This window comes from Mustela lutreola, chromosome 4 (genome assembly GCF_030435805.1).
Source record: "Mustela lutreola isolate mMusLut2 chromosome 4, mMusLut2.pri, whole genome shotgun sequence".
NCBI lineage: Eukaryota > Metazoa > Chordata > Mammalia > Carnivora > Mustelidae > Mustela > Mustela lutreola.
This window is the reverse complement of record NC_081293.1, coordinates 133901083-133917151: the sequence shown is the minus strand read 5'-3', so window position 1 is coordinate 133917151 and position 16069 is coordinate 133901083. Positions and strand designations below refer to the sequence as shown.

Sequence of the window (16069 nt, the reverse complement as noted above, 5' to 3'; positions counted from 1 at the left end):
AGGTGGGCGACAAGGTGATGACACCACGACCCCTCCTCCTCTGCTCTCGCCTCTGGGCTCTCCCGGGGAGCTGCAGCAGGGGACTGCCGCTGGGGGGCTCTGGCCGCCTTAGGGCGCCGCGGAGCACACAGGAGCCTGGGGAGGGGGCCGAGGCTAGGGTCCGGCTGCGGCTGCGGCGGCCCGAACTACTGCCCGCCTGCCGGCGCGGACGACCCCGGGGCGGGGAGGGTCGAGGAGGGGCGCGGAGGTGGCAACCAGGCGAGCCCGACACCCCCGCTCTTGTTTACCTGGACGCGCTCGGCGAAGGCGGAACTGGACTCCAGGAGCGAGCTCGGCGGCGGCTCCCGAGGAGGGGGCTGCGGGGTCGAGGCTCGAGCGGCTCCCGAGGGCGGCGGGCCCGGCGCGCGCAGGATGTGCTGTCTCACGCTGCGCCGGCCGCTTGGCTCGCGCTCCTCGGGGACCCAGCACTTCCTCTCTCTCCGCGAGCCTGACACTGACAGCTCCCTCGGAGCACCCAGGCTGCGGGGCTCGCCCCGCCCCCGGCCCACGCCCTCCACGCCCCACGCCCCGCGCCCCTCCTGCGGGAGGGCCCTCCACTCGCGCTCTCGCACGGGTCTCGCAACGAAGGGGTGGAGCCGGCCCGAGGGCTCGCGGCAGGCAGAGCACCTGGAGAGGTCAATCCGTCTATCTCCGCGTCACCCGCAGGACTCACCTAAGTTGCTGCAAACAGAAGAGCTTCAGGATTTGGGGAGCTGCTGCTCACATAGCGACATGGAACAACTTTCACTCCCAGACAACTACTTTAAGGTCATTGAAGTAGAAATAGAGAAAGCTCAGATCCATCTGCTACAAAGACATAGGCTGATTTCGTCCTATTTTTTTTCACAGAAGAAAAAGATACAGATATAGCTTGCCTCCACAACAGCGCTTCTTAGAACCCTAGCTTTTAAAAAATCTGGGTAACCATTCTTGAACTCCCCCGGTCCTTACTGTTAACAGCTAAGTTTTGAGACCCAGAAGTGGAGTTTGGGATTCTAATCCGTGCCGGTTTGGCACCATTTTGTAGGTAAGTTTTTCATTGTGAAGCTTCTCGAAAATCTGTGGGATCTTTGTTGTCCACATTAACATGGAATTTACTGGAGGACAAGTACTGTGTCTAATTCACTGCTGTATTCCCAATACCTATAAACAATGTTTGGTGCATACTAGATGCTCAGTAAATATTTATGAATTTATTTAATCGACAACTACTACAGTAATTTCAAAATAAATATAGATGTGATTGTAAATATTATGTCATATCTGACGTCTGTAAAATGGCCGTCCTCTTTCCAATTTTGCCTGCCTGGCAAATTATTGTGACTATAAATATGGCTAAAAGAGAGACAAGGGGAATGTCATTAGAAGGAATTCAGGATATTTCAGAGAAAAAAAAAATTGTGAAACAAATACTTGCCACTGCCATGTATCGTATACTCAATAGATGTTAAACTCTGCATACACTTTCCTCTTAATTTTTTCTTTAGCACTGTGTAGTAGATAAAATGTCATCCCGCAGTTAGAGGAATGGGTCTCGAACTTAACTAGCTTGCCCAAGTTCCCCAGCTACTGAGTGATCCAGCTGAGATTGGAATCCCTGTCCGCTTGACTTCCTGCTTGTGTGTTCCGGACTGCTATTAATATCTTTCCAGTTTGGGAGTTGTTGTCCACTACCTCCAAAGCACTGTGCTAAGAGCTTCAGATGGCACAAACATGAGGAGAACATAATGCCTTTTCACAACAAGTTAAAATCCAGTTGAAGGTAGAAGGAGGGGCAAACATATAATTTCAGGCAAACTAAGAAAATGGCCAAAGCAATACAATATGTTAAGGGAACTCCGATAAACTCATCTGGTTAGAATGGGGGAGGTGGTAGGAGAAAATTAAAATTTTGAATATGGATGATAGCTGAAATGGGTAGATAGGGCTTTTAATAATAGAAATGAAGAGGAAAAAAGTTTTGGGGGCATCAACAAAGCTCTGGAAAAGAGAAAGAACATGTCCTTAGCAAATGTCAAGTGGCCCCAATTTTTTGGAATATGGCAGACTCATGGGGGAGCATGCTGGAAGTTGAGGGAGGCTGAAGAGGAGATAGTGGAGTATCACCATTACAAATGTTTGAGCAGGAAATAACACTTGGGAAAGGTCATCTAGGAGCTTCTATGGATAGGGGATTGGAACGAGCAAAGAGTAATTCAAAGTTCATTATAAGAGTCTAGGCCAGGATTAAGAACTAATTTGTCAAGTTGTATTCACTATGAATGGCTTATAATATAACCCCAGCACAAATTTCAAATAAGTAGTTATAATTATTTTCATTATCATGTGTCCAGGTATAGTATAGATACTGGGTATAAGACTGTAAATAAATAAGAGATGAATGATCTCTATATTCCAAAAACTCAAAAGACACAATTGGTTTTAATATACGATTCAGAGAAGTAGAATAATGGAAGACATCTGCCATGAGAGATCAAACAGGAGAAAATACATTACAGCTGGGGAATTCTTAGGACCTGCAAGGGTTTGTTGAAGAGATCTGGGTGGATGTGTATCATCAGACACGAATTTTGACAATGTGCCTTTGAGAACAGAGGTAGCAGGCATAGACCTTATTTTTATTGATAGATCTTATTTTTTAGGGCATTCTAGGTTTATTTAAAAAAAAAAAAAAACTTGTGCAGAAAGTACAGGGTTTCCCTAAACCCCTTACAAATTTATAAACTGCTCATTGCAAACATGCCTCTTAATTTACTTAATGCTCCAAAATTTAAAAGAACAGCTTCAAGAAGGAGTTAAATGGCTACTACAAAACATGCTGGGCAAATTTCTAACTTGTTAGCCTTTAAGATATTGCTTTAGAGCCCTCCAGAGAGACAGTGGTGTGGCCCAATTCTCCTACTCTGGAATCAGACTCTCTGAGTGTGAACTTAAGTCTACTGCTTACTGGTTTTGTATATTTGCACACATTACTAGACTCCTCTGAGACTCAACTCTCCTAGAAGTCAAAAAGGGGGTAATGACACTTGTCACCTGTGATATTTTGATGTGTTAATCCATGTGAAGCACTTGGCATAGCCCCTAGCATATCACTGGAAACACTCAATAAATGTTAGCTCTAGTTTGCTATTATTAATTAAGTCTGCATGCAAAGTCCTAGAGCTTTGTAGTCTCTAAATTCAAGTGTCTAATCTGTGATATTATCAGCCTTCAGGGACCAATCAGACCTTGGGGTCACTTCCAGCCTTCAAGACAGATTCTTCTGCCGTCATGCACCTGTCATTCATCAGTACTAGATACAGGTGAGGCCGCACAGCTGGCTCCCTTGGCTAACTTACTTTCCTAGAGCCCCACTTCATCCTGGTTCCAACAACATTCTTACACAGCAGATTTCATCTGCCTGAGAATCTCCTGCAGAAGTTATTCTTCAGTCTATTATATCTTGGTTGAAAGAAATAAAACTGAAGATTAACCTCAGTGGTCCAAGGGCTCTAAAACCCCAGAAAAGAAATGTGAATTATCTGAATCAACTTTTAAAATTGTAAGGTAGCAAAAGGAAAAAAAAATGCTTAAGAATATTCTCCACTTAAGACAACATATGCTTTACATTGTGCTCAGAATAAAAACCTGTAAGGAAACTAATCTAAAACCACTGCCAAATGTCATATATGGTTTTGTATGGGATATATATCAGATGAGATATGTTTTATGTGTTTTCCTATTATCTGACTGAAGTTGGTCAATTTGTGCCAAATAAAAACAATAAAAGATGTCTAGAAACGGGTGCGTTATTAATATTTGAAAATTTATTAGAAATCAAAGAGTGACTTATGAGGAAATCAATGATTCCAATGTCTAAAGCACCTCCTGCTTTTGGTCTTCTGGACACTTCATTCCAGGATGTTGCCTATGTTTTTATATAGTTGGTGTGAAGAATCTGTGATAAATAAATACACACACATAAAATTTGCTTTCAGTTTTGGAAAAATGAATTCAGAGGTATCAGTTGTATAGTTTTAGATTTTTCTAAATGCCTTTTGAATAACTTCCAACTGCAACTTCACTTATACTGTAATTACCTATATTTGTCATGTAATTGTGCTGTAATCACCATATTTCCACCCTTCTCTTTTGCCTCTTTGTGTCTGCCCCCCCCCTTCTTATATTTCCTTCCATCAGCTTTTCATTCAAGGATGATGCTAAGGCAAAATGCCTATGTTTTAACAATCTGTAGTAAAATGCAACCATGAAAATAACTATACAGCAAAAGTAAAACACTTTAGATCCTAAAAAATCATTTTAAGCACTTAAATTTATGGGTGCAACTCCAGTGATTATAAAACATAAATTATTTATTTATGTTGCTTTAAATTCACTTTCCATCAGTGTCTAAATCTTTATAAAGATATATTTATAAATATAAATCTTTATTTTTATCAGCTGTGAAATCAGTATATATTTCTTTGTATTCTTCCTCCTTACTTGTTTATTTCAAATGTATATTTCTAGGAACCAAATAAACCTAACTTGTCAAAAGAAAGTAACCACACACTGGGTAGATTATTTCTTTAGGTTATTTCGTAGAAACAGTATTTTATAGTTCTTGTAACCACTCCTCAGAAAGATTGTTCCTAATCCTAATAGCTCTGTCTGCCATAATTCTCCCAATACTTTATTTTTTTTTAAGAATTTATTTATTTATTTGACAGAGATCACAGCAGAGAGGCAAGCAGAGAGAGAGGAGGAAGCAGGCTCCCTGCTGAGCAGAGAGCCCAAAGTGGGGCTTGATCCCAGGACCCTGGGATCATGACCTGGGATCATGACCTGAGTCGAAGGCAGAGGCTTTAACCCACTGAGCCACCCAGGCGCCCCTCTCCCAACACTTTAAAAAAGTTACCTGTATTTATTTATAAGTAGGTAAATATATATTTATTGGTACTGTTTGTGTGTCTTTGACCAGCAAGTCTGAGCATTTTCCTTTATGGTGCTTCATATTTGTTATTTCTCATGTGCTGTTAATATTATTTGACTATTTGAAAAGTGAAATCTAAATAATTTGTGTATTTTAGAAAACAAATTTTATATATTACATGTTTCTAACTTCTTTTTCCTCTTATGCTTATTTTATTATAGAGTAATACTTTAAAAAGAATTATAAAAGTATGCATAAAATAACAGAATTTTCTTGTACCGAAGGGATGTATAAATCAGAGATATAACATTCAGGTCCAGAACACAGGCTCTGAGTCAGGCACATCCAGATTAACTAGTTCCTATGATTCACTAGCTGTGTGATTCTGCACAAACCGCTTAAACCACTCTAGCCTCAATATCTCTTCATCTGTAAAATGGGTATAATAATGCCCATCTCCTAAGACTGTAATAAGGACTAAATGATGTAGTACCTGTAAAGAACTTAGCATGGTGATTGGCACCAAGTAAATACTAAATGAATAGTGAACATTGTTATTATGTGGATATGGTAGGCATGGCAAAAAGACTGAAGGGTTACACAAAATGTTGATGCTGGCTGTTTTGCGTTGTTCGACTCTGGATTTTTTCTTCTTTTTAGTCTATACTTATTTTCTAATTGCTCTGTGATGAGTTCACATTATGTGTCCCAATCAGCCTGTTAGATGTGAGGGATATTCAGTAACAGGATCAAACCACTTAAAAACAAACAATATATTATAAGCTTCTTCCTTTTGAAACTCCCTAACCAGACACTCAATCTTATCACTCGGCAATGGTTACGCTCTACATTGTAGACATGAGAAACAAGAAGCCATAGATGGATGAAAGGCTGCACCTCCTTGCTAACAGGGGAGTCGGGATAAGGATGGGGTTTGAATAAATGAAGGTCATTGTGCCCTCTCCCTTCTTGGATAAATACCCAGTATCCTGCACTTTGCTCCCTGCACACTGCTTCCAGCACATACCACTTAGGTAGTTGCAGTGCCATTCTGGTTCCATTGAGATGCAATGAGCCGTGAAGGAATCCCTCCCCAGGGGTCTTCTAATGATATGCTACAGTATTCTCTGGAACTGGAAATATACACCCTCCTGTCTGTTCTCCAGGGAGGTGTCCTTCAGGCTTGTGATGAATGGATAGAGCCGTGTTGCCAGCAGGGCCCTCGTGATCTCCAGGTTCTTGCTCTCCTGCATTGCCAAGCATTTAGGTGAAATTCTTTGTGGATGATATGTCGGACGAGGTCACTGAGAGGACCTGACCACTCATTGACTGGGAAACTGGACTGAGCAATCGGAGGCTCCTCACCCACTCCTCTGTCCTTGGAATGCTGTTGTGCTCTCCTGCTCACTGTTCTTACAGCGAGAGCCGTTTTCAAGAACGCAACCTTGAGCAATGCATTGTTGAGACTATCTAGATATGTGACCGAGCCCCACTCAGGCGTCTATACGAACTTTTAAGATGCTGGAAGGTGAGTGTGGAGATCTACTTGTCTTGGTCTGCTCCAGACAAGCCTCAAATGTAAGTTCTCTTAGATATAAAAACTGCCACCTTTCAGTCTTTCTTTGGTCTCTTTCTTAGGTCTCTTCTTGCCTTATGCATACAGAGGCCATGTTTGCAAACCAACATAGTAATGTACTTCGCAGTATTGACCAGATGATTTCTAAAAATATGGCTGAGCCATAAAGTATAAGTTGAATTCATTTATGGGAAGATAGTGAAAGAAAGAGAACGTTCCGTTTATGTTGGAAAACCATTAGTTGGAAATTGGAAAACCGATTAGCACATGAGAAAGCCTTCAGTGTTTTAATGCTCTCCTCTAAGAACAAGATCTTAAGATTTACATGGACCACATTTTTTGCCTCTTGCATTTGTCTACCATATTTTGAAAGACTTCCAAATCAATGTTTTAGATTGAACTTTTTATCATTGCAAAAATATGCATGTGTATTCAAATTTCAAATACTGATCTGAAGTGGATAAAGGATGATTCATGAATATCTTTAAAAGCTAGCTATATGGCCATTTGTCATTGAGCATCAGGATAATTTCTTGCTTTGCTTCTCTCCTTTTGCATAAAACGATTTAATAACAACAGTGAACAGAGGGTGCCTGGGTGGCTCAGTCATTTGAACACCCCACTCTTGGTTTCTGCTCATGTCATGATCTCAGGCTCTCGGGCTGGGATCTAGGCTCCAAGCTCCATGCAGAGTCTGTTTAAGATTCTCTCTCAGGGCGCCTGGGTGGGTCAGTGGGTTAAAGCCTCTGCCTTTGGCTCAGGTCATGATCTCAGAGTCCTGGGATCAAGCTTGGTGTCAGGCTTTCTGCTCAACAGGGAGCCTACTTACCCCCCTCTCTCTGCCTGCTGCTCTGCCTACTTGTGATCTCTCTCTCTCTCTGTCAAATAAATAAATAAATAAATCTTTAAAAAAAATTCTTAAAAAAAATTCTCTCTCTCCCACTCCCTTTGCCTTTTGTTCCTGTTGCGTACACTAAATAAATAAAATCTTAAAAAAAAAAATAACAGTGAATAAACTTTTCCAGACTTTTTAAAGTTCAATTTAGTTTTTCATCTTTTGTTAGAATACATTAAATTTCTCTTTCTCACATATCTTTCCTTATTTAGGTTTTCTTACCATATGGGCTAAAAGTAATAAAAGAAAACATCATGAACTGCCTAAAGCTACTGTATATCTTTCATTACTTTGACATTCTTCATATTACATCATCATTCTTAAGTCAAGCTTTTTCCCTTACTGAACACTCATATTGATGGAAATAGATTGCCAAATTGCTGAACTGTTCAAGTAGTTTCTTAATGTTAAAACTTGTCAAGTGTAAATAAGGTCATACAAGATCACCTTGAATGGGATCATTAACCACCATTAAGAGGCTGAAAACCTTTTTTTTACAATGAAAGAGTTACAAATACAAATGTGTATTTGAGGGAAATCCTTTTGAAACATTTCAGGGCAACAGATTAATAAAAATCTATGTTTCGTTCGAAAGAGTCAACAGATAAGAATATATTTCCTGTTTCATTTCTATGGTAGAGGAAAAGAAAGAGAGGCATAAAGTTCCAGAGAAGCAGAAATAAAGAAAACAAAAGAAAAAAAAATCAGATACAGGGAATCGAGAAACTTTGAAACCAGCCCTAATTTAAGGTAAAGTACTCCTGTCATTATTTCAAACAATTTCTTCCCTGAATCAATTGTAATTGGCTTAGTAACAGTTTGAGAGTGTTTCCCTCTCTTCTTGGAAGCACATGGTTTACTTTTGTTTCCAACCACTAAGGTTTATTGATAAGGATTTATTTTCCAATGGAATTTTGAGGTTTTTATGCATGCGTGAGGGCTAACCTAGGGGTTGACACATTCACTCAACTCCTAAAACATGTCTGATCCACTCAACTCCTAAAACATGTCTGATCCATGAATTTACTAGATATGTGGCCTCAGTGACACTCTACATTTCACGCTTCTTTAGATTACCTTTTGCGTGTGAGTGAAATGGCCACCTCATTCCACAGTGCCTCAAGTCAGAATTAGAATCTATATTTCAAGCCATTTTCTCCAGATATAAATTTTTGTGATACAGATATCTTTCAGGTATAATTTTAATGACCATTCACAGATTGCCAACTATTCTTTCAACCTTAGGATATCTATAAATGACCATGACTGGGTGGCAGGAGAAGAGAGCAAGGGAGATCTTTTCTTTTTTTTCTTTTTGGTTCTAACATCATCATCAAAGCAATATCAGTGTACTTTATGCTTCATGGATATGATCCATCCATAGAATGGACCTCAAGGGCTGGAGAAAGAGAGAGGGATTTGAAAGAGTAGAAAAGCATAAGGTCTGGCTTTCATGAATGAAAATCTTGCCACTCTTATCAATGCATGATCTTCTATTATAATAACTGATATCCAGCAAATAATTTTCAAGCACTTGTTACGTGCTGAGTACCAGGGATGTAGCTTTTTACTTTGCAAGGCTCTTCCCCATCGGATATCATGATGATCATCCCGACGGCTGTTGCATGGCCAAGCACAGACTCGGGAGATTAACTTGCTGAAGCTCTTACAGTTTATAAAGAGTAAGGCCAGGCCCCTAAATCAGGATGTTTGATGCCAGGACCCAAGAGCTTCACCCGCTGTATAAGCACTTATATCTTCCTTTGGGGTTTCATTTAGTCTGCTATAACTGACTTTGCACAGACTTCTCAGAATTAGAATTTGGGCCAGGGTATCTAGATCGAGTAACATCTGCTTGATCTTGGGCAAGTTACTTAACTTCTCTGCCTTGGATTCTTCATTTGTAAAATGAGGATATTAATAATACCTATCTGTTGGAGGGGGGTCATTGAAAGGACATGACTGCTGGTTGACTCAAGCTGGTCCCAGGCAATAAGAGGTCCCTCACCCTGTCCCCTGTCCTTGGAATGTATGTTCTGTCCTCTGTTCTCAGAACCAGAGCTGTTTCAGGGACAGAGCCTTAAGAAAGCAATGTGTCGTTTAGCCCATCTGAATGGTATACATGACCAGACCCCACTAAGACCTATAGATACACTCTAAAGATTCTGGCAGGTGGATATGGATCTACTTTTGTGGCTGCTTGAGATGGGCTTTGTGTCTAAGTTCCCTTCGTTTTTATACTTGTCATCTACCAATCTGGAATGTCCTGCCTCTTTTTCAGTCTTTCTCTGCCCTCTGGCTATGAGTTTCAAATGTCATCCAGGAAGTTTCCTAGTTTGGAAACCAATACTACTTCACTGGATTGCCCTAAGATTTAAATGAGTTAGCATGGATGAAGCATTAGAAAAAATGTCACATACCTAGAGAGGACTATTACTAAATCTTGTGAAGTATTTGTTATTTAGCATTGTGTTCTTACAGATTTTTAGTTTTCCCAGGGTATTTTGTTTTTGTTTTTGTTTAACACAGGGGAGAGACAAAGTGAGAGGGAGAGAAAGAATTGAGCAGCCTCCTCGCTGGATGCTCAGTTCGATCTCACAACCCTGAGATCATGACCTGAGCTGAAATCAAGAGTTGGGCGCTTAACTGGCTGAGCCACCCAGGTGCTGCAGTTTTGTTTTGCTGTTTTTGAAGATTTTATTTATTAATTTTTTTAGACAGAGAGAGAGAGAACGAGTGGGGGACAGGGCAGAGAGAGGGGAAGAGAGGGAATCCCAAGCAGACTCTGCACTGAATTTGGAGCCCAGTGTGGGCCTGGATCCCAGACCCCTGAGATCATGACCTGAGTCAAAATCAAGAGTTGGAAGCTCAACCAACTGATTCACCCAGGTGCCCCTGCTTTGTTTTGTTTTTAATTTTCTGCTTTTGAAGTTAGAGTATGGTAAGACAAAAATGGTAGCAGCTGTTCAGCTCTTATGGTTAAAGGAAGAAAGCTGCACAAAAAAGGCAATGGAAAAACACAATTACTTCAGAAGATACTGAAAGGTAGAAAAATAATAACATCCCATGTCAGGAGAAGGGTTTCTAAAAGTTACTCTAGAGTTAACACACACGTATGCAGGCAGATCCTGATAAATCATCTCTATAGAAATCAGAACCTGTGCAAACCAGCTCATTATACTAAAGATAATAAATATGATAATAGGGCAAATTGAGCAGGATGTACAAATACCATCAGATCTTCAGAAGCCTCCCATACTCATTCCCAGGCATTTTCTCCCTGCCTTTTACACCTGCTCCTGAGGCGCCCGTGGTCAGGGCTGCAGTTACCTGGCTCTCAGGCCTCTGTCCACCGTGTCTGTGTGTCTTATGCAGCCCTCCTTCCTCCCCTGAGCCCTCCCCAGAGTGCAACACTCTGAACTTTTTAAAGATTTTAACCAATGATGAGGTTCCAAATCATGGGAAGTTCTCTGAATCGTAAACTCCGTCAGCCCTACAAATAATTCTGTGGACACTTTTGTAGTAATGAGTGGTAAGGAAGAAAAAGATATCAATTCTAGCAGCAAATTGCATGAGACTAGTTATGAGTGATTAAGCCTTACAAAGCCAATGGAGAACGTGTTTGGGGTCTCTAGAGTCAGTGCCAAATGAAGCCCCTTAAAAATGACCTCTTACAATATGGTTCTTTTTAACTTCAAGTCCACACTTCTTTTTCTGTTTTTATTCTTATCATTTGTATGATAAGCTCTGACCTTCTTTTTATGGAAAATTTTGTGCTCTCTCTTTCTAGGATTCCTAAATAGAGGGATTTCCCTAGTGTGCATGTACCTGTATGTACAGGGCAGGTAGGAAGGTGATAACACTCCAATACATATTCTGAGCAAATGTTTGAGACCTTAACTGGGTCACTTCCTCACTGAAGGAATTACATTTCTTTTTTTTTTTTTTTAAGATTTTATTTATTTATTTGACAGAGATCACAAGTAGGCAGAGAGGCAGGCAGAGAGAGAGAGAGAGGAGGAAGGAGGCTCCCCACTGAGCAGAGACCTTGATGAGGGACTTGATCCCAGGATTCTGAGATCATGACTTGAGCTGAAGGCAGAGGCTTTAACCCACTGAGACACCCAGGCACCCCAGGAATTACATTTCTTTTATCACTTTCTATAGCAAGGTTATATAATTACAGATGGTTCTGTAATTTGGTAGCTGATCCCAGGGTTCACAGAAGTGCTTAGCCCCTCTGTTTGGTTTCTAACTATGAAAAAATTATGATGCCTTTGTTAAATGGAAAAAAAAGTAAAGTTAACCATTTAGGTTATTACTTTACAAAATGAAAAATCAGAGAAATGTAAAACTCCCACCTGTCAAGTCACTAGACTTCTTATTAAATTCTGCTTTATAAGTTTGATGTAAGTTTGAGGCAGTATAACTAGAAAGATCCAAAACTACAGTGGTTTAAAGACAACGGAAGCCACACTCGATCAGAGACTCAGGGTCCCTCCATCCTATTGCTTTGTCCGAGCCAGGCCTTCATCTGTATGGTGTAAGCCTGTCACAGGCAAGGGGCATATAGCTTGTGGGTAGTGGGAAGGGATGTAAAGCAAGCCCACATTTTGTGGCCCAGATGCTGAAGCAACATGGGTCCTGCTCCATACACTTCACTGGCAAGAAATCAGTCATGAGACCACATCTAGATTAAAGGGTCTAGGAGATGTTCTGCTGGAGCTTCCAGGAGCCCAAGCACAAGTTTTACTAAGAAAAGGGACATCAGGGAACCTGGGTGGCTCAGTTGGTTAAACTTCTGCCTTCGGCTCACGTCATGATCCTGAAGTCTTGGGATCAAGCCCCAAATAGGGCTCCCTGCTCAGTGGGGAGTCTGCTTCTCCCTCTGCCCTTCATACTGCTGTGCTCTCTCTTGCTCACACCCTCTCTCTCAAATAAAGAAATAAAATCTTAAAAAAAAAAAAAAAAAAGGACACCAGAGTTTGGTGAATAACCAGTGGTCTCTGCCACATCACCTTCATTCCTAAAACTAGATTTTGGTAAAGTTCTAGATATTACTGATCATGCTTTTAAATATTTAAAAATAAGATTAATAGCTTGTTTTGGAAAAAAAATAATACCAAGTGTAGGATGTAGGATGGCAGGAAGTGGATAAATAGGAAATCTGATATACTTTCGAAGAAATTATGTTCATTTTTCTGGGGGTTATTTGGTAATTGATACAGTCACTTATTAAACATCCTTGCCATTTGGTTCTCGAGCATACCCATAAAGTCCCATAGAGTGTAAAGGAATGTTCTGTATTTCAGATTAGAGCTATATGTTCCAACACAGAATGAATCCAGAGTAGTTTAGGGATTTGAAAGTCTCTTGTTTACTCTCTTCAATTTTTTCCTCACATCTGCTTGGTATATTTATGCCCTTTTATCTAGGATGACAGGGCTATCCCATATGCCCAAATCCTGATAATCCTTAGGGAAAAATTTTCTCCTCTTATCCTCTCCCAACTGGCAATTTATAATTTTTACCTTTTGGACCGCTTTCCCCAGAATCTGGTTCCAGCAGCAAACCAGAATGTTAGTCATTTGAGTTCATCCAGCTCCAGTCTGGGTGGCGAGGGTGTGTGTGTGGGGGGAGTCTGTTGAAAGACCTTGGTGGAGGGTATCTGAAAAATCAACCCCTTCCTACTGCCATATTGAGCTCAGCGTAACTCTTGTTCATGGTTTTGCCTTTTAAAAAAGTCTCATTCTCTAAGTCCTACTTGAGTTTTAGAAATAGTGGGGGAAGGAGGTGCTGAGTGACCCTCCATAAGCTTCTCCAGGTTTTCATAGGTTAGATAAGGCCACAGCTAAATTTCCCTGTACCCCTATAGGGAGCTGCCTTTGTCCTCTCTCTCTCTCTTTTTTTTTTTTTTTTAAAGATTTTATTTATTTATTTGACAAAGAGATCACAAGTAGGCAGAGAGGCAGCCAGAGAAGGGGGGAAAGCAGGCTCCCTGCTGAGCAAAGAGCCCAATGCGGGGCTTGATCCCAGGACCCTGAGATCCTGACCAGAGCCAAAAGCAGAGGCTTTAACCCACTGAGCCACCCAGGCACCCCTGTCCTCTCTTAGAACCTGAACCAGCCACTCATTTCCAATAATGCTTCACCTTTTTCTGGCTGCTTCTTTGCATCACCCTGATTAGGTCCAAGGAGCTTACATTTTACCAGCTCAAAATTTAAATCGGCGCAAGAGGCCTGGCCTCCTCTCCTTGGTGGTGGTGGTGGGGGTGGTTATAACCTCTCTAAGGTTGAGGATTCTTGGCCCCCATATCACTCTCATTTTGCTCCTTTTAGCCATTCGTCTTCTAACTTCTCTCACGAAAGTGATTTCTTCCTCTGCTTCTCTGGGAATATGTTAATTTGGTAAAGGACGTTGGTGTCCCCTGCTCCTTATCAGCCTTTTTAAGGGTAGGAAGCTTCTGCCTAACAGACCTTGTTTCAGTCTTCATCTGGTAACATGGATTCTAACATTTTTCCTACCAGAGCTCTTTTCTGGCATCTAGTATCCTACCTGAGACCATGACCGTGTCCTGGGTGGCGAGAAGGTTGCTTTCAGTGTTACATTGTCTGATAACAGCAGGCAGCTTCTAAGCATCTCAAAATTTTCTTTTACTTTAGTTATATATGGGAGCAAAGTTATTATTTTATTCCCTTGTCATAAACAGAGTTTGAAGAAAAGCTGCTGTAACTGGAGGGAACTGATGACAAATAAGTAATAAGTAAGATAAACAGCCTCTTAGTGGCATTGTTTTCATGTACTAGGAAATATATTATGAGTTTTTCCTTCTTCTGGATGGAGAGACTGGATTTGAGACTCTTTTTAGATAATGGAGTTTGGCCTTAGAGTTTTTTGTAATCCATAAATTAAAAGATATCTAAATTATTTAATTCCTTTTAACTGTATTGTGGTTTATTTTATGGCCCAGCTTATGGTCTGACTGTAAATTCCACTTGCACTTGAAATAATGCATATTTTGTTATTGCTGTTTGGAGTATAAATCATCAGTTAGATTAAGTTGTTTGTTCATGTTGTTCAAGCTTTATATATGCTTCTTCCTTGCTATAAGGATGTGTGAAAACTTCCAAGCTTTTTATCTGTGACAGCTGAAACCAGAAGTCTCAAGAAGATAAAAACCTATAAAGCAAACCCAAAAAAACACAAGGAAAGAAATAATAAAACTAAAAGCAGAAATCAATGATGTAGAAAATAAGTCTCTGATAGCAAAAGTCAACAAAAGAAAAAGTTGATTTGTTGAAAATTGATAAATATCCAGCAAGACTAATCAAGAAAAGAGAGAGTGCATTAATGTGAAAATATCAGAGCTGAGAAGGGTGGCCCTCACCAGAGATCTTCCAGGCATTGAAAGTAAATCACAGGGGCGCCTGGGTGGCTCAGTGGGTTAGGCCTCTTCCTTAGGCTCAGGTCATGATCTCTGAGTCCTGGGATCGAGCCCTGCATCGGGCTCTCTGCTCAGCAGGGAGCCTGCTTCCCCCTCTCTCTCCCTCTGCCTGCCTCTCTGCCTACTTGTGATCTCTGTCTGTCAAATAAACAAATCTTTTTTTAAAAAAATTAAATCACAGTATATTAATACATTATAAGCAATTTTATGCAAATAAATATGAAAATGTAGGTGATATGATTATGTTTCTAGAAAAAAACATTTATGAAAACCTGCAGAAAGGGCTATCTGGGTGGTCCAATCAGTTAAGCATCTGACTTGGTTTTGACTCAAGTTGTGATCTCAGGGTCATTAGATTGAGTCCTGCCTCAGCGCCACACTGAGTGCGCAGTCTGCTTGAGACTCTCTCTTCCTTTCCCTCTACCTCTGCTCCTGCTCTCTCTCTCTCTCAAATACATAAATAGACCTTTAAAAAAAAAAAGAAAAAAATAAGTATTGAAATGGACCGATAATAGTAAAATATTCACAATTGCTATAAGGTAAATTAACGAGAAACTAAATCAATAATATAAAACCTTCCCACAAAGAAAAATTCAGGCCTTCAATCTGTAATAGATACACATACAAGTTTTATTTTTTTTATTTTTATTTTTTAAAAGATTTTATTTATTTGTTTGAAAGACAGAGATCCCAAGTAGGCAGAGAAGCAGGCAGGGAGAGAGAGAGAGGAGGAAGCAGGCTCCCTGCTGAACAGAGAGTCCGATGTGGGGCTTGATCCCAGGACCCTGGGATCATGACCTGAGCCGAAGGCAGAGGCTTTAACCCAGTGGGCCACCCAGGCACCCCATTTTTTTTTCAAGTACGAAATAACTCCAAACATTTCCAGATCACGAGAGGAAGAATGCATGTGAGATATTGAGCAGCCCATGAGGCGGTAGAGAACAGACACTTGCAGGTGATCTCTGCCCAGCAAATAAAGTCCATTTACATTATAAAGCAAAACAAAACACAGAAAAACTCAGAGCCTGTGAGTCCTTGTAAGAGGCAGAGAGATTTCATCTCACATGTAAACTGAAGAATACTAATTGTTTCCTCTTTATCTGGGATTCCAAATGTGGAAGAAGAAACACAAAAACGAAGAGAAAATTAGAGATAATTCATGGCGTCAGAGTCAATATGGTGCACAGCCACCACAGCCACCTT

At 40.6% G+C, this 16069-nt stretch overlaps 1 protein-coding gene across 4 annotated transcripts in view; it reads right to left on the bottom strand.

The window, feature by feature from the left end:
* The window catches only part of DYNC1I1 (dynein cytoplasmic 1 intermediate chain 1), a 303858-nt gene extending 303488 nt beyond the window's left edge, over window positions 1-370 (bottom strand). For all 4 annotated transcript variants that reach the window (XM_059171178.1, XM_059171180.1, XM_059171179.1 and 1 more), the window contains exon 1: window positions 288-370. The gene's annotated coding sequence lies outside the window, so the exon portion shown is untranslated. The remainder of the gene's footprint in view (window positions 1-287) is intronic.
* Window positions 371-16069: the final 15699 nt, after the last annotated feature.